At 37.9% G+C, this 19,157-nt stretch overlaps 1 protein-coding gene and 1 pseudogene across 2 annotated transcripts in view; one reads left to right on the top strand and one right to left on the bottom strand.

The window, feature by feature from the left end:
- AATF (apoptosis antagonizing transcription factor) overlaps positions 1 to 19,157 on the bottom strand; it is a 104,971-nt gene that overhangs the window by 76,179 nt on the left and 9,635 nt on the right. The window lies entirely within an intron of this gene.
- Positions 4,334 to 4,497, top strand: LOC129518521 (U2 spliceosomal RNA; annotated as a pseudogene).

The raw sequence follows: 19,157 nt of genomic DNA, 5'->3' as shown, positions 1-19,157 counted from the left end.
GCATTCCAAGTCTTCAAAGAAGTAACTGCCAGTATAGTATTAGTATTTATTTATATAACCCTTTTAAGAAGGGGGAAACAAATACTGCGGCCACAGAGCTACAGCCTAAAAAAAGACCATACTATCATTATTAACAGATAACATCACGAAGAACCCACAAAGTGGCAGGCCCTAGCCTAGGCACTTTATATGTATTACATAACTCAATTAAACCCTTCCAATAACCCTTGGAGGTGGGTACTATTATACTGCCGTCATACTAATGAAGAAAATTAAATACTACTAAAGCTTTAAAAAGAACTACATATTTTTCATTTTCTACATCAACGTATCCTTAAATGGTCATGTATCAAAACAATCTGGAAAGCAAAGTATAATGAAATTTTCAATTATAAGAAATGACAAAACTGCCCTCTCTCTTAATATCACTACATGATAAACAAAAACAAAAACAAAAATAAAAGACAATGCAAGTGAGGCTCTGTTAAAATGCTACATCTAAATTTGGTTCCCACACCAGGAAAAATAATGTGGAGAAAATAAAGGAAGCCCAAATCTATACGGACAGAAGGCAGGCCTGGTAAGGCAAAATAAAGGGGTATTTGCCTAACATGAAAAAGAGAATGGTAAGAAATGGATTAATAGTCTCCAAAATTCAAATAGCCAAACACATCAGAAAAGATGTTTGGACTCACTTAAGGGAGAAAAAAAAAAGAAAGAAAGAAACCTAAAACAATGTAATATTTTTCTGATACTACTTGATGTTGGCAAGAATGTTTGGAAAGGGGCACTATCCATACACAACTGATAAGAGTTTAATTAGAACGACATATCCAGGAAGCAATCTGGCAAAATGTATCAAAGGTTTGCACATGCATACCACCTGACCCTACTTTTCCATTTCCAGAAATTAATCCTAATGAAATAATCAGATAAGAAAGCGAAGAAGCAGGTACAAAAAAATTATTTTTAGCATTGTTTATAACTGGTAAAAACTGCAAATATCTTAAGTGCCCATTTATAGGGGATTGATTAATTTAATTTAGTTTAACCAGATAACTTTCTGTGCAGCTGTTTAAAAAAATAATTATAAACAGAACTTGTTCTGAATAAACTAAACTATAAAATACTTTTTGAAATAACTGAAGTACTCTGAATATGGAGTAGACATTTCATTAGGATTAGTAGGAAGTATTAATTTGGTTAGGTGAGATGACAGTGTTATAGAAGAAACATTTTCATTTTTTAAGAGCCATTTACATAAGTATTTTTTTTAAGATTTTATTTATTTATTCATGAAACATCTCCAGAGAGAAAGAGAGAGAGGCAGAGACATAGAGGGAGAAGCAGGCTCCTCACAGAGAGCCCAGTGTAGGACTCAATCCTAGACCCCAGGATCTCGACCTGAGCCAAAAGCAGATGCTCAACCACTGAGCCACCCAGGCATCCCTACAGAAGTATTTAAAGGCAAACTGATATGATGATTGTAATTAACTTTAAAATACTTCAGGAAAAGGAAAAAGAAAACAAAAACAGCCAACAATTTTTTTTCTTTTTTTTTTTTAAAGATTTTATTTATTTATTCGAGAAACCGAGAGAGAGGCAGAGACACAAGGAGAGGGAGAAACAGGCTCCATGCAGGGAGCCTGACACGGGACTCAATCCTGGGTCTCCAGGATCATGCCCTGGGCTGAAGGTGGCGCTAAACTGCTGAGCCACCCGGGCTGCCCGATTTTTTTTTTTCTTATAGAAAGAAAAGATAGATTTATATTCATTAACATGCAGAGATGTAAATGTCATGTATGGTTTTAAAAAAGTTTAAATTGACAAAGGATCTGGAAGGATATATACCACACTGCTATAAATGGTTACCTCTGAAGAATGCTTTACAGTAGGGAGAAAAGAAGACATTCACAATCCATGTTACATTTCAGTACTATTGGGGAGGAGGAGGAACAACACTATTTGAAAAAAAATTTTTTTTGCTACAAACACATTTTACTTTTATGACTACTAAAAAAAGAAAAAATTTAAAATTAAAATTAAAAAGTAAGAAAGATTAAATATATATAATAATACAAAGGTCTTCTGAGGTAGAAGTAATTCTGCCTGTCAACAGAAAACCAAACAAGGAGAAATAGATTAAAATAAAGGCAGGAGAAATTACAGGTGGTCATAAGTTTGACTGATAAAGAGATCTTCTATCCCTAAACTCGTCTAAAATTCCCCTGTGTGATTCACAAAAGAAATGCCAAGGACCAATAAATGTAAGGGAAAAAATGTTTACCCTCATTAAACACTGGAAAGTGTAAATTTTAAAAAATGTAAACTATGGACTCGGTGGCTCAACAGTTGCATGTCTGCCTTTGGCTCAGGGCATGATCCTGGAGTCCAGGGATCAAGTCCCATATTGGGCTTCTGCATGGATCCTGCTTCTCTCTGCCTGTGTCTCTGCCTCTCTCCCTCTCCCTAGAGTAAATACAATCTTTTTTTAAAAAAATGTAAACTAAAATAAGCAGAAACCATTTTCCACTTATCAAAGTGACAAAGATGAAACAAAATTATAAAGTCCAGTGTTGACAAGGATAAAGGAAACTGACACTCCTATAAAGAAGGTCAGAATGTAAAGCGATACAACCTTTTTGGAGAGTGACTTGGTGATACAGATCAAAAGCCTTAAAATTTCACATATCCTTAGAACACATACTAATTCCACATCTAGAAATTTGTTTTCCACAACAAAGTAATCGTGGATATAAGTAAAGATTTACTAACAATGATGTTTATTACATTATTTACAAAAACAAAAACATGGAAACAATCCAAATGTTCAACAATAAAGAACTGATTAAACTATCCATATGATGCGAAGTCTATGCTGCCATTAAAAATGATGCCATAGAATCATATTTAATGGCACGGAAAAATATTCATAATCTTTGTTAAATAGAAAAAAAAGCCAGATTGCAAAACAGAATATAGAAAATGGTTCCACTTTAGTTCTAACTACATGCCCACAGTGAGGAAAAAATTGGAAAAGATATATGCCATACAACAAAGTATTATAAGTACTGAACTCAAGCTGCTGGGATTGGGGAAGATTACTTCCTTACTTTTATTTTGGCCATTTACTAGATTTTATTTAAGGAATATGTATCATAGTAAGAAACAAGTCTATTGATACATTTCTCTACCATTTAAAAAACAGCTTATCTGCCTACAGGAGAAAGAGCAGATCAGCTGAGTCCCAGGGCCCTTCTAGCTCTCTAACTGAAAGGCAGTATGTAGAAAAGACCTTAGAAAACCCAAAGGATACAATTACTACTCACTGTAAGCCACCTGTTTTACTACAAATTCATCTCCACATTGCTCCTGCCTTCACTTCTTCAAGTTCCAGCATTTATTCAATTTCTTTATTTCCTCATACTTTCTTTAAAAAGGAAAAAAAAAAAAAAAGCAGGACACCTAGGTGAACTCAGTCAGTTGAGCATCCAACCCCTGACTCTGGCTCAGTATATGGATCTCAAAGTCCACAGATAAAGGCTCCATGCTCAGCAGGGAGTCTGCTTAGGATTCACTCTTCCTCTCCCTCTGCCCCTCCCAATGGATGCTCTCAAATAAATAAATAAATAAATAAACCTTAAAATAAAACAAAAGAGTTAAACCGCACACATAGTGATTGGGTGGCGTGGCCAAGAGCAGAGATCAAACCCCTGTTTCCACCCTAACTTTGCCTCTAACTGTATGACCTTAAGCAAGTTACTTGACCCTCTCCAAGACTTCACTTCCTCATATGTACAGCACATTTATTAGCACCTATTTTACAGGCTGCTGTGAGGACTAAATGAGACATTTGTAAAGAACTTAATATAGTGCCCGGGCAGTAATGCATAAGTACCAAACTGAAGCTATTTTTATTATTTGTAAGTATAAGGTCATCTGACATTGTACTTGCACAATGAAAATACCAAGACAGAAGTAAATTGATCATACTGGTTCTCAAATATCGCATTTGATTTCTTTTCACTCGTGTTCACCTTATGAGTCTACTGAGGTCACCAGAAATGCTAATTAGAACCTGACTTTTAAAAAAACAAAAACAAAAACGGGGGAGGCACCTGGATGGCTCAGTCGGTTAAGTGTCTGCCTTCAGCTCAGGTCATAATCAAAGGGTCCTGGGCTGGAGCCCCACATCAGGCTCCCCGCTGAGCGGGGAGCCTGCTTCTCCCTCTCCCCCTGCTTATGCACTCTCTCTCTGTCAAAATAAATAAATAAAATCTAAAAAAAAAAAAAAAGAACTTGAGTTAGAATGTCTGTCTCTGCCCTTCCCCCTATCGCTTCTCAGCCTTTAGGCTTAAGATCAAGTGTAGTATCTGTCCTTCCCCCTAACCCTCACCACATAACATTCATGTACCATCTTTAAAATGTAAGAACCTTTTTTTTTTAAGATTTTATTTATTTATTCATGAGAGACACAGAGAGAGAGGCAGAGACATAGGCAGAGGGACAAGCAGGCTCCCTGTGGGGAGCCTGATGAGGGTCTCTCAATCCCAGGACTCTGGGATCAAGACCTGAGCCAAAGACAGATGCTCAACCACTGAGCCATCCAGGCACTCCAGAATGTAAGAATCTTTAAGACTGTCTAAACAGCTTGTCTACGCTTAAAAATTTTCCTTGTATAGGGGCACCTGACTGGCTCAGTCGGTAGTGTGCAACTCTTGATCTTGGGGTCAGGAGTTTGAGCCCCATACTAGGCACAGAAACTACTTAAAAAGTAATAAATAAATAAATTAAAATTCCTTGTATGAAATAGTATGAATAGCTAGTAAGAATTCTTCTCAAAATAGTAGAATTTGGGGTTTTATCTGGAGGCAAATTTATCCAAATACCTCAAGAATGTGATAGATCTAAAACTAAACACCAACCAAAACAATATTATATAAAAGTTAATTAAAAATTACCAAAGAGGGCAGCCCGGGTGGCTCAGTGGTTTAGCGCTGCCTTCAGCCCAGGGCGTGATCCTGGAGAACCGGAATCAAGTCCCACATCGGGCTCCCAGCATGGAGCCTGCTTCTCCCTCTGCCTGTGTCTCTGCCTCTCTCTCTCTCTCTCTCTCTCTCTCTCTCTCTCTGTGTGTGTGTCTCATGAATAAATAAATAAAATCTTAAAAAAAAAATTACCAAAGAATTAAAGTACAGTTCAAGTACAACAAACTTCCAAAGCAAATCATATGGACAAACTTATTTGGGGTCAGGTTGTAAATATAATTATAATAATCAACAGAAATGTGTCTTAAAGGTATCATGATATTCAGATTTTCTCTAAGATAATTCTTAAGCAATTTTATAGCCTTTTTTTCCCCCTTCAAACTGGCCTCCTCAACCTCTCCCCTCATCAAACTTCCACTAATACTTAACAGAAAAATATATATATATATTAGAAGAAAATATACACATGTTAAAATATCTGGGATAATACACCCCACATTGTTTTTTTGGAAGGTGGTACAGGGATTTGGGAAAGTGGGAGAGCGTTTAGTTTTTCCTTTACATACTTCGATACTGTATATGTATATTCCAGTGAATATTATATATACACACTTACATAAAGATATATATATATGAAGGTTTTATGTATGTCTATATCTACATAGTAGCAAAAGGACATAAACACAAATTAAATCCCACAAAATTCCTAGCAAGTTTCATAAATATCAGAGAAAAAAATATCTCCACTTGTGAAAATGCTTTGCAGCTTCTCATAGTATTTTTAAGGACAGACTAGCTACTATTAGGAAAATGCATTAGGAATAGATAACCATTAGCCATGGCTGAGACCAGAAAGGAGGAACCTGCTGAACCAGTGATCTGATTTCATGTTTCCAACTGCTTTTTACACCCTCTTACACAACCTCTGGTTTAGATTAGGCTTCCAAAAGAAATGGTTAACAGAACCCAAACACCCTGAAAAGTGATTTCATGAAAAAGCAACTAAAAATAGGAATATTATGTAACAGCTTACTTGACATAGCATAGGGTTATGTTAGTCTAAATCTCTGGGGTCATTTGGGCTCTGAAAGGCAATTTCATTTATCAATATAGCTACTATTACAGAGAGGAAAAAAAATCTGCAAAATCAGAGTAAAGAGAAGTACAACTCAACAGTATTATGCCTCCTACATTCAGCCAACTCCAACAACCAACAAAAACCAAACACATAAATTCTCTATGTCTTCCAAGGGGATTTTCCCCTTTTAAACAAAGGATTTACTTTCTACTCTTCCACTGTGGCCCCATCGTTTGGATCACTTGTTCCTATTTAGGTCCAATGTATCCCTTAGGAGTTTCAATGAGTTGTGAATTAATTGTTATTCACAAGCAAAAAAGAAAAAAAGAAGACGAAAGAAAGAGAAAAAGCAGGATTAACTGCAGTTGCCACTACAACTGCGAAGCGTGCATCTTGCACTTTCACCGTGTAAATAATGCACAGATCCTGCGGGAACATGCCAAACACCAGGATCCTTAATTAATGGAGCTCTTTAATGTGCAAATCAGGAACAAATTGCAAGTTCTGACTTGCATTGATTATGAAAACATTAATTGAATGAGCAAGACCCTAAAAAAAAAAAAAAACAGAATCCTAAGTCTTCGAAGAAACCAAAAGAATACAAAGCTCTGGAAAGCAGACAAGTCTGACTGATGTCTAAAATGCAAACCTACAACTGAGTGCTGCTCACTAGCACACAATGAATTTGAAAACAAGAAACAGAAAACCAATAGTTTGATCAGAAAGCAATCAGTATAAAAGCGTCTAGTCCACCAACGTCTTGCATTGAGCAGAAAAATGAAGGCTCACTCTGGAAGCTTGCAGACACTACTTTAAGAGAAAAAAATCACCTTATATATATACACACTTATATGTATATAGGTATAACAAAACAATGCTGTCTCTTTAAAAAGAAATTCATCCTATATAAATTATAGCCATAAACTTTTCCTGCAGTGCAGCCTAATTAATTCTTGTTCTATACACAAAGGGAAATGCTGGGTGACAAATGGGTGTGAAGCCAGAAAGCTGCCAGGTCTGCAAAACATTTTCTACTTCAATTTATAAGCAATTTTGCAGTAAATCATCAACCAGAACCTGGAATCTCAGGAATCTCTGAGTGTCCAAACCACATTATATCACTTATCAAAGAGAGAAGGAAAAAGGGTCTAAAGACATCTCATTTTTCAGTTCTAACCCACATCAAAATCTAGAAGCTCTGTGCAATCTATTATTTTCTTCTGGGTAAGGTTTTAGTATCAAAGATATATTTTTCAAGCAAAAAATGACACTAGAGGTTGATGTAACCCATTCCTCCATCCCTGGAAGTACTGTATCATGTATCCATTACCATAAGAAATATTCCTAGACTTATCTGGGAATAAGCACACGAGTATTTCCCCCCTTCCCTCAATCCAAACAAAATGTTCACAATCAAGACAAGCTGAAGGGTTCAGTGGTGAGCCATTGTGAAAAAACAGGTGGGAAACACTCCAAGGAAATAGGCTACTGAGGAAAATAGAAACTTCCAGGAACAAAGAGAGCAGAGCTGCTCCTCTGCAGGCAGACCCTTCATTTACCCCTAACCTCTGCCAGACACTGATCTGTTCTCCAACTCTGTAGTTTTACCTTTTCCAGTATGGCATATAAATGGAACTGTAAAGTATATAATCTTTTGAGACTGGCATCTTTCACTTAGCATAAAACCTTTGACATTCATCCATGTTTTTGCATTTATCAGTAGCTTGTTCCTGTTTTATTGCTGAATGATGTACCACAATTTATTTTTTTATTTGTCTATTGAAGAACATTTGGGCTGTTGCCATTTTTTGATGATTATGAATAAAGCTGCTTAAAACATGCATGTGGAAGCCTTTGTGTGGATATACGCTTCTCTATGGTAAACATCTAAGATGTTCTGCTGGATATCTGGTAAGTATATGTTTAATTAAAAAAAAAAAACAAACAAACACTCAACTCTTACCCCAAGTGGCATTCTCACCAATAATGCATGAAAGTTTGAGTTGCTGTGCACCCTGGTGTCACTTGGTGTTGTCAGGTGCTCATTTTGAGACATTCTAATAGGTGTGTGTAGTGGCATTTCATTGCGGTTTTAATCTGTATTTCCCTCAACACTAATGCTTACATGAAACATTTTTTCATGCACATCTTTGCCATCATATATATCTCTCTTGGGTAAGTTCCTGTTCAAATGCTTTATCCCCCTTTTTTGTTGTTCAGTTTTGAGAGTTCTTCATGTATCCTGGACGTAAGTCCTTTGTCAGATGTTTCCAATTTGCAAATATTTTCTCTAGGTCTGGAATCTGTCTTTTCATTCTGTGAACAACACATCTTTCACAGAGCAAAAAATTTTAATTCTGAGTTAGCCCAACCATCAATTTGTTCTTTTATGGATTATGCTTTTCATGTCATATCTAAAAACTCTTTGCCTAACCCAAGGTCATGGAAGATTTTTCTCCCACGTTTTCTTCAAAACACCTTATGGTTCTGCTTCACTTTTAAGTTACTGATCTATTTTATGTTAATTTTTGTATAACATGTGGGCTACAGGTTGGAGTTCATTCTTTTGCAAATAAATGTGCTATTGCTGTAGCACCATTTGTTGAAAAGACTATCCTTTCTCCACTGAACTGACTTTGCACCTTTGTAAAAAGTCAATTGTCCATATTTGTGTGAATCTATTTCTGAACTGTATTCTATTCCACTGATTAAGTAACCTTTAAAAGAATAACCCACAAAGAAAGGACAAAGTATGAGAGATATGATAGCAACTCAGTTTAAGCTAAAAAGTCAATGAACTACACAGTTATTAAAATGCCTAGGGACACCTGGGTGGCTCAGTTGGTTGAGTATCTGACTCTTGGTTTTAGCTCAGGTCATGGTCTCGGGGTCAGGGATAGAGCCCTGAGTCCAGCTCCATGCTCAGCGTGGAGTCTGCCTGAGTTCTCTCTCTTCCTCTCCCTCCCTGTCTGTCCCTCCTCCTCTTGCTAGTGCTCTCTTACACAACCTCACTCTCTCTCAGATAAATAAATAAATTCTTGGGTGGGGGAAGAATCCCTAAAATTAAAAAGACTGACCACACCAATCATTTATGAGGACTTGGAGTGACTGGAACTCTTATACACTGCTGGCAGGATTATGAAATTGTATGACCACTTTGGAAAAGAGCTTAGCATTTCTTTAAAAGTTCAACATATACTGGGGCCCTCGCTGGCTCAGTTGGTAGAGCATGTAACTCTCGATGTCAAGGCTGCTGAGTCTGAGCACCACACCGGGTATATAGAGATTACCTAAATTTATAAAAAGAATTTTTCAAAAAAGTTCTATATGCTAATAACCATGAGACTCAGCCATTCCATTCTTAGTTATCCAGGAGAAAAGAAAGTACACATCCATATAAAAACATGTACACAAATATTCATGGGAATTTCCTTTGTAACGACCAGTAACTGGAGCCAAAACAAACTGTGTCTGTGCCTCTAATGAAACATCCCTCAGCAGTAACAGGCAATGAGCTACTGACATATGCAAAACCATGGATGAACCTCAAAATAATTAAACTGAGTGAAAGCTCAAAAAAAAAAAAAAGATACAAACTGTAGCATTCCATTTATATAAAATTCTAGAAAACAAACTATAGTGAGAGAAAACAGATTAGTGGTTGCTTAGGGACAGGAAGAGGCAGGAAGAAAAGATTATAAAGAAGCTCAAGGGATCCCTGGGTGGCGCAGCGGTTTAGCACCTGCCTTTGCCCAGGGCGCGATCCTGGAGACCCGGGATCGAATCCCACATCAGGCTCCCGATGCATGGAGCCTGCTTCTCCCTCTGCCTATGTCTCTGCCTCTCTCTCTCTCTCACTGTGTGCCTATCATAAAGAAATAAAATTAAATTAAATTAAAAAAAAAAAAAGAAGCTCAAGAAACTTCTGAGGATGAGGAATATGTTTATTGTCTTCATTGCGGTGGTGGTTTCACAGATGTCTACACATCAAATTGTACAAATGCTGACAGGTTAAGTAAGCTGAAGATTGAGGACTGACCATTTCATTTAGTAATGTGGAGTCATCTGTGACCTTGGTGAGTAGTTTGGGTAGAATGGTAGAGATACAGGCTTGACTGGAATGGGCTCATGAGAGAATAGGAAAAAGGTATCTGTAATAATGAATACAGACTCTTTCTAGGGATGTGGCTTTAAAGGGGAACAGAGAGATGGGATGCATATACAGTTTACTGTATGTCAATTACACCGCAATAAACCAGGTTTTAAAAAGCAAATAAATTAATAACCAACATAACAAACCTGAGCAGGTGGACTCTAGTGTTAACAGTGAAGAAGAATGAGAAGAAGTCCCCTTATGGTCTGTGAATAAAACCCCAGAAGATTCAGGAACTGGCAGTGCTGGGCACCTCTAGAAGAGAAGAGCAAGACCGGGCTAAAAGCAGTCAGTATAGGAGATCCTTTCCCAAAGGCAGAAGCAGAGAACTTTATCTTCTGAGAGTTCAACATAGCATCTCTAGACAGGAGGACACCAGACATGATAGAGGACAAAGGCATGGTATTATAAACAGAGGAAATAAATTTAAGTTCAGAGATTAAATGCTCAGACCCCAGCCTGCCCACCTGATCTAAAGATATTGATACTGGGGTTCCCCAAATATGGTCCATATAGATCACTTCACAATGGAAAACAGAAAAGAGCCCCACTAAACATACAAAACTTTGAATCAACTTTTTGGTACCCTCCTCTTTTTGTTTTTTTTCTTTTTAAATCTTATTTATTTAAATAATCTCTACACCTAAATGAGTGGCTCAAACTTATGATTCTGAGATCAAGAATTACATGCTCTTCCAACTAGCCAGCCAGGCGCCCCAGTACCCTACTTTTAAAAATCAACAGAGAGGAAAAGATTACCAAACGTCTAAGAAAAACATCTATCATGTTATACAGGGGTTAAAACAAAAGAAAAAAAAAAGCATGGAGGGAACAAACTATGTAGGAAGCACGCTTAAGAAAATATATATCATGTATATCCTCAGAGAAATAACATCGAAATGATAGAAGAAATAAAAATACTGGATGGAAGGGTTGAAAATAAAGCCGAGGAAGTATCTTAGAAAGTAAAACCAGGAGTGCCTGACTGGCTCCATCAGTGCAATGTGTGACTCCTGATTTGGGGGGTTGAGAGTTCGAGCCCCAAGGTGGGTACAGAGATTACTTAAAAATAAAATCTTAAAAAAAAAAAAAAGTAGAACCATAATAGAAAAGAGAGAGAAGAGATCATGGAAAATTGAAGAAGAAAAAAGAAGGAAATCAGAGGGACAGACTAACATCAAATGATAGGTCTTCCCAAAAACAGAGGAGAGAAAATCACAAACAAAATAACTTCAAGGGAACTTCCAGGACTAAAAATTAGTGTCCAGGTAGAAAAGGCCTGCGAGTACTCCATACAATGGATAAAACAGATCTACACCAAGTGGAGCATCATGAAATTTCAGAATTCTGCAGACAAAGAGGAGTCCCTAGCTTCCAGAAGAAAAGGAAAACACAGTAAGATCAGGAATCAGAAGGGGATTTTGACTTATCAAGAGCAACTTTAGAGAGTAGAAGGCAATGGAATATTTTATAGAATTCTATACACAATCAAGTGTGATGACAGAATAAAGATATTTTCAGACAATCAAGGTCTAAATAATTTACCTCTCCAGCACCATTTCTCAGCAAACTACTAGAGGATATACTTCACCAAAATAAGGAGTAAGCCAAGAAAGATCCTGGAACAGGAGATGCACAGAGGTGAGAAGCTAAGGTAATCCCCAGAATGAGACGGGAGATGCCAGCATGATAGCTGGGCACCAGAGGTGAACAGTCCAGATTAGAGCAGGTCAAAAGGCTCTGGAAGAGACTTCTTCAGGAAGATAAATTGGCAGAATATCTGATGCAACTGAGTATCTTGAGGGGAGATTTAAACAACTACAGAAAAGTTTGGGCTTAAATAACTGTATAGAAAACAATACAAACAGAAATGTAACAATTATTAACTCTAGAAAACAAAATGATGTGTGGGAAAGGACAAATAATCATAGTATATATATACTACATGGCTCACCTGTGAATGGTATTTACACAGACATAATAAGGTAAATACTGACTATTGATCTAACCAAATTACAATATACAACCACAAAGCGATAGAAACTGTGTATGAGTGTAGTAAGAACAAGAGCTAAATCCTCATTTTCATAATGAAGTACCAATAGATAATGCCTAAAACTGAAAAATCAAGTAGAAACAAAACATGTTAATTAGAGATATGGGCAGAAATCCATGGATTCCAAAAATAATAATAATAATAATAATAATAATTAAAAATATAATTGTTGCTTTAGAGGTACCTGGGTGGCACAACTGGTTGAGAATCTAACTCTTGGTTTCAGCTCAGGTCATGATCTCAGGGTCATAAGATCGAGCCCCAAGTCAGACTCCACATTCTGCGCAGAGTCTGCTTGAGACTCCCTCTTTTTCTCCCTCTCCCACCCACACACTCACATGATCTCTCTCTCTCTCAAATAAATAAATAAATCTTAAAAAAAAAAAATATATATATATATATATAGGGACACCTGGGTGGCTCAGTGATCAAGTATCTGCCTTCTGCTCAGGTTGTGATCCCGGGATCCTGGGATCAAGTCCCACATCGGGATCCCCACAGGTAGGCTACTTCTCCCTCTGCCTATGTCTCTGCCTGTCTCTCATGAAAAAATAAATAAAATCTTAATATATATATATAAAATATATATAAAATATATAAAATTGTTGCTTTGGGACAGTAGGTTCTGGCAAGGGAGTGGTGTACACAGGCAGTAGATATTGGTTTTCCTATAATGCTTTATAAAATTATTTGACTCTTTATATAAAAATTTGGGTAAAACTTAAAAGAGGAAAGGGGGGCAGCCCGGGTGGCTCAGAGGTTTAGTGCCACCTTCGGCCCAGGACCTGATCCTGGAGACCCGGGATCAAGTCCCACATTGGGCTCCCTGCATGGAGCCTGCTTCTCCCTCTGCCTGTGTCTCTGACTCTCTCTCTCTGTGTCTCTCATAAATAAATAAATATATAAATCTAAAAAAAAAAATAGGAAAGGGGATGGCTCAGTTGGTAAAGCATGTGACTCTTGATCTCAGAGTCTGAGTTCAAGTCCCATCCCTGCTGGGTATAGGATTACTTTAAAAAAATAACAAAATAAATACATAGAGCACTTTTTAAAAATTAAAAGAAGAAAAAGTCCAAGGTAAACAGAACAGCTGGTGGAAACAGAACAATTCTAGGAACTAAAGTAAATTTAAAACAAAACTGAATATTTGTAAGTGTACATAGAAAAGGAACATTATATATAGAACATTTTTATATAGAAAAGGAACATTAATTATATAGAAAAGGAACAATTAGAAAACAAAGGGCCTCTTACAAATTAAAAAATGATTACAAAAAAAAATAAAACCTGGAAATCAGACAGACATGGAAAATCTTTTAGATACTAAAGCCAGGTTCAGCATCAAAATAAGAGCAGAGAAAACGGAGGGAAAAAAATTAACAAAGAAATCTCAGAAGAGGGATCCCTGGGTGGCACAGCGGTTTGGCGCCTGCCTTTGGCCCAGGGCGCGATCCTGGAGACCCGGGATCGAATCCCACGTCGGGCTCCCGGTGCATGGAGCCTGCTTCTCCCTCTGCCTGTGTCTCTGCCTCTCTCTCTTTCTCTCTCTGTGACTATCATAAATAAATAAAAATTAAAAAAAAAATCTTTAAAAAAAAAAAAAAGAAAAAGAAATCTCAGAAGAGAATTTCCCCAAACTGAAGGAACCTAGTGTTAAGGCTAACAGGGTCCAGGCAGTACTCAGCACAATGAATGAAGAAGGACCCATACCCAGACATCTCTTCCAGCAATTTCAAAAAACCAAAAGTAAAGAGCTCAAATATTTCCAGAGAGCAACACAAGCCACCCACAAAGGAATGAAATTCAGAGCAGCAACCACCTCCTCATTAACAACATTCAGATAGGGCAGCCCCGGTGGCGCCTAGCAGTTTAACGCCGCCTTCAGTCCCGGGGTGTGATCAGGATTGAGTCTCACGTCAGGATCCCTGCATGGAGCCTGCTTCTCCCTCTGCCTGTGTCTCTGCTTCTCTCTCTCTGTGTCTCCCATGAATAAATGAATAAAATCTTAAAAAATAAAATTCAGATAACAAAACAATACTGGTAGGTTGAGCAGCTCCCCCTCAAAGAGGTTCACATTCCAACCCCCAGAGTCTGTACATATGTTAGAGTATGTTAACCCCAGAGTCTGTACATATGTCAGAGTATGTTAAGAGTCTGGGATGGGATGAGTATCCTGAATCAGCCAGGTGGCCCCAATGTAGCCACAAGGTCCTTATAAGGGGAAGGTAGTAGAGTCAGAGTCAGAGAGAGAGAGAGAAAGAGAGAGAGACACACACATTGGAGGAATAACACTGGTTTTGAAGCTGGAGCACAGCCATGAGCCAAAGAATGTGGGCAGGTTATAGAAGCTGGAAATGCCAAGGAAACCTTCTCCCCTGGAGCCTTCAAAAGAAGCAAAGTCCTGCTGGCAGTCTAGTTTTAGGAGTTCTCACCTCCAGAACTGTAAAATAATAAATATATAAATAAATAATCATGTGCTGTTTGAAGCCATCAAGCTTGCAGTGATTTGTTGCAGCGCATAGAAAACTAATATGGAGCAGTACTTTTGAATTCTGAGGTAAAGTCATTTGCAATCTAGAAATTTATACCCGATGAATTAAGACTATATCAATGAAGAATGGAAGCACAGTACTTTTAAATCTACAAGAATGCAAATAATTTACTCCCCACACATTTTTGAGGAACAAACTGACAACCTGAGATAAAGGAAGACAAGAGCCCAAAAATAACTTCAAGAGCAATGAAAAAAAAAAAAAAAAAAAGAAAAGAAAAGAAAATCCTAAAGGGAATGACTGTGCACTAGTCCCAAGGAAACAACCAGTTCAAACTGGCAAAATACAATAGAAAAGATGGTATGATTTAAAGTTTGGGAAAAAAAAGATTGAGCTAAAACTGAGCCTCAGGGTGGGGGTGGGGGCGTAGGGATTAGAGACCTGAGCCTCAGGGTGGGGGTGGGGGCGTAGGGATTAGAGACCTAAGGGGAAAATGATGTAATAGATTAATAGTCTGAATGTGAAGCAAACAAAAATACAGCACGGTTTTAAGCATCTGGTGCAGGGTTTTTGTTTTTTAAAGATTTATTTGAGAGAGAAAGAATGCATGCACACATGAGCAGAGGGATGGGCAGAGGGAAAGGGAGAGAATCTCAGACTCCATGCTGAGTGCAGAGCTGGAGGCAGGGCTAGATCCCAGGACCCTGAGATCATGACCCAAGACAAAACCAAGAGATGCTCAACTAACTGTACCACCCAACCGCCCCCAATACAGGGTTATTAATAAAAGATCTACTGGAACCAGGAACTAGAAACTTGAACTACACTAAGAACATTCTCCTTTAAGTGGCCCAGGAACCATGACTGAAAACACAGGAAAAAAAGTTTAAGTCTCCAGTTCTTCCCCGCCCTGCTATTATACTTTATTTACATGGTAATAACACTGTAAATGCGGTTTGCAGGTTTTCAACTCCTGGGGTCAATGCATGGATAAAGCACTGGGTTCCTGGTTGTAGCGGCAGGGCAGACTGTAAAACTGGAGCAGAAAGAAGATGGGATGACTATCTCATATGCTTTCCTCAAAATTTCTGCTGTCTCATCCTCTATTCCTCATTCACAATTTATGACCTTGGTTTCTCTTTTGATGAAAACAGAACAATCAAAAGAGAATTTTCACAGACTCTTACCTATCGGTGCCTATTTATATACTCCCTTCCCAGCTGTCATGACAGTTAAATTGTCCACACTGCTATTGAAGGACACCCTTCTTGTGCATAGTTCCATCTCCACTTACCTACTCAAAGGCATTGTTACAGCAGATGGAGCATTCTCAACATACAAACATGCAGCTTACTTCTTGCTTCTCAAAATAATCAAAAAACACTTCTCTCTGACTCCACATCCTTCTCCACCTAATGTCCCATCTCTCTGCTCCCCTTTAAAGTCACATCCCTACAAAGAGTTGTCTACACTCACCATCTCAAATCCCTTTTTCCCATCCTCAGCAAACCCATTCCCGTCAAGCCCATATCCCACTCCACCAACAGTGCTCACCAAGGTCATGGCTGACCACCATGTTGCTAAATTAAATGTTAATTCTCAGCTTGTTTAACCGGTCAGGAGCATTCTCATCTTTCATACCAGAGAATAAATGAATCAAGAAATAGATATAGGGATGTCTGAGTGGCTCAGCGGCTGAGCATCTGCCTTTGACTCAGGTCATGATCCTGGAGTTCCCGGATCGAGTCCCACATTGGGCTCCTTTCAAGGGAGCCTGCTTATCCCTCTGCTTATGTCTCTGCCTCTCTTGTGTCTCTCATGAATAAATAATAAATTCTTAAAAAAAAAAAAGAAACAGATATAAACAAGCTACCTAAAATTATAGAAAATGAATAGAATGAGACTAAATGTAAGGCAAAGGGTTCCTGCTGTCTTCCTGAATGCTTCTGTACTGCTTATTCTGCTCCTGTATGATATTAATAAAATTATTTAAGCATAGGTTTTGAGACACATTAACAGTAATAAAGGAGAATAGCATCTCATGCAGCAGTTAGGTTCTCAAGCCTGAACACAAAGCAAACATCAAAGTTCTGACAAAATGACTTGAAAACCCCTAACACTGCCTATAGGGTTCAGCATTGTACTGTCTCCACAAGCTCGACCTAAGCAGCTCCTCCCCTCAAACTCTAGGACCACAGCTAGTTCAACACTTAAACCCTGCTGTAAATGATTACATTTAGGGACCATGCTGTACAAAGACTGTGTGCTAGAAGTCTAAACCCCAGATTCAGTCTGTCTGATGAGATGCTCACAGAAGGGCAACTACAGATCCCACCCTCCATCTCTGACGGGCTTCCTTTGTGGGGGCTATGGGAGGCGCCACTGGCTCACTGAATACAATGGCAGGCTGAACTTCTGCACTACTCAAGCTGTTTCTCTCTCTTCTTTTTTTGGCCAGGCACCTATAGTTAAAAGTGGATTAATTAAATGTCCATATAATGAGGCTCCAGCACACAATGATGAGTATAGCTTCCCGGTGAATATAGCAGGTTGAGTAACCCTATTAGCAAATTGCTACTATTACCAGCTACTACAGGGTTGCTTCTTGCTTCTGTGGCCAAAGACAACCCTAATTCCTAAGAAACCCAAACCAGTAAAAGAAATTTTCTGACTAGATTGGTTTCAGCTGTTCACACAGTTCCACAGCTCTGTGACCCTAGGGCTCAACTCTTCAGGGTAGGTAGACTCACTGCAGAAGACTCTGACCCTCTCTTCCTGGTCCTACCACTTAGTTACTTTGGAAAAGCACTTGTTCTGCGATCCAATTTTACTCTCTGTATAATATAAATGCCTAATTAACCAGGTTGGACAAATTAAGTAAGTAGCTCAATAGGGACCAAAAGTCTTCCTACACAAAACTCATTCTCTAATAAACAGACAAAACACAGCATATGTTTAAATGCTAAATCAAGAGGTATTGTGTAAATATCAAACAAAAAGTTATCAAGAGATGATTGCCTTCATTTCCCACCTACAGTTTAGGAAAAATAAGAGATCAATAATGCTCTGAGGTAGCAGGAAAGAAGGAAAACAACAGTCACAGAAGAGAATTTCAATTGTTATAAATCTTCTAAGGCCAACAAATTCCAAAAACCTTAAGAAATAAAAAGGCACAACCCCTTGGTCCCAGCAATTGCAGAGAATATAGATCTATGCTGTCCAATACAGTATCCACTAGCCATATGTAGCTACTGAGCAGTCAAAATGTGGCTAGTCCAAATTGAGATGAGTTGTAAAAGGAGGATATACTCTGGACTTCAAAGTTTAACATGAAAAAAAGATATATAATATACCTTCTTATTTGTTGACTACATGTTAAAATATTTTTGATACATGGAGTTAAGTAAAATATCAAATATATTACAAGTTAATTTTATGTGTTTTCTTAGACTTTTTCTTAACGTAGTTAATACAAAATTTTAAATTACATACGTGGCTTACGTTATATTTCTATTGGAAGGGCTACTTTCAAACAAATTGCACAAATATGTATGTACAAGGATGTTTATCAAAGCATACTTTATAAAAGTGAAAAGCTGGAATAAACCTAAGCATCCATCAATACAGATTGGTTAAATAAATTGCAGTAAATCTATAAAATGGAATATTCTGTAGCTACTGAAAATGCTGACGTACATCTAAATATACTGACATGAAATGATATATCAAGTAAAAAAAAATAAGCTTACAAAATAGTACATATTTATAAGATTCCTTTCTTTTTTTCAAAAGGAGCACGTGTATGTGTATGTATGTGTATGTGTATAAGCACAGAAAAGGTCTGAAAGGTTATTCATCAAAATGAAAACTGTGGTTAGCTCTGGGCAGTAGGATTGCAGGTAATCCTTCTTTTCTTCCTTATGCTTTTATGTATTTTTGAATTTCTGAAGTAAGCATGACATAATTTTACAATAAAACAGTAAAGATATCTTTAAAAATGAGACATCAGCTAAAAGAAAAAGATCAATCTTTTATTACTTTTGCTAGATGAAGTCTACAGTGACAAGGGTCCTTAATCCGACACAGTGCTACACTAGGAGAAGCTTGCAAATACCTCTGTCCCAAGCTACACTTAAACTTACCCAATAATTAAGAATGTTTCAGGGTTCTACATATCATTTGTGAAAACTCTGCCATGAACCCATAAGGTATTAACGGAGAGAACACAGAAACATACATTTGTCACCTAAGGCAGCTAAGTAATTTAAAAAGGGAGGGCTGGGACGCCTGGGTGACTCAACAGTTTAGTGCCTCCCTTAGGCCCAGGGCATGATCCTGGGGTCCCAGGATCGAGTTCCACATCGGGTTCCCTGCATGGAGTCCACTTCTC

Source organism: Nyctereutes procyonoides, unplaced genomic scaffold (assembly GCF_905146905.1).
Source record: "Nyctereutes procyonoides isolate TBG_1078 unplaced genomic scaffold, NYPRO_anot_genome, whole genome shotgun sequence".
NCBI lineage: Eukaryota > Metazoa > Chordata > Mammalia > Carnivora > Canidae > Nyctereutes > Nyctereutes procyonoides.
Note: the sequence above shows the minus strand (reverse complement) of the source record. Positions and strands in the feature narration are given on the sequence as shown.